The sequence below is a fragment of the Penaeus monodon genome, chromosome 19, assembly GCF_015228065.2.
Source record: "Penaeus monodon isolate SGIC_2016 chromosome 19, NSTDA_Pmon_1, whole genome shotgun sequence".
Lineage (NCBI taxonomy): Eukaryota > Metazoa > Arthropoda > Malacostraca > Decapoda > Penaeidae > Penaeus > Penaeus monodon.
The window spans coordinates 16,607,321-16,607,529 of NC_051404.1; positions in this window are offsets into that span (position 1 = coordinate 16,607,321).

Here is a 209-nt window from a genome sequence, read left to right on the forward strand (position 1 = left end):
TCCTCTTCCTGGTCCTTCAACTCAAGTCACATTTACAAGTCCAGAGTATTTGAGCAAATGTATAACAACAACATTCATACACTCATCATTGTATTCTCATTTTCTGAAAACATCTTGCATGATATCAACATGGTTTTGTGGGCAAGTCCTTTTTTCAATACAAAGGATGGTATTTGTAGAAAAACCTATGAGGTGGATCGTGCTAGACA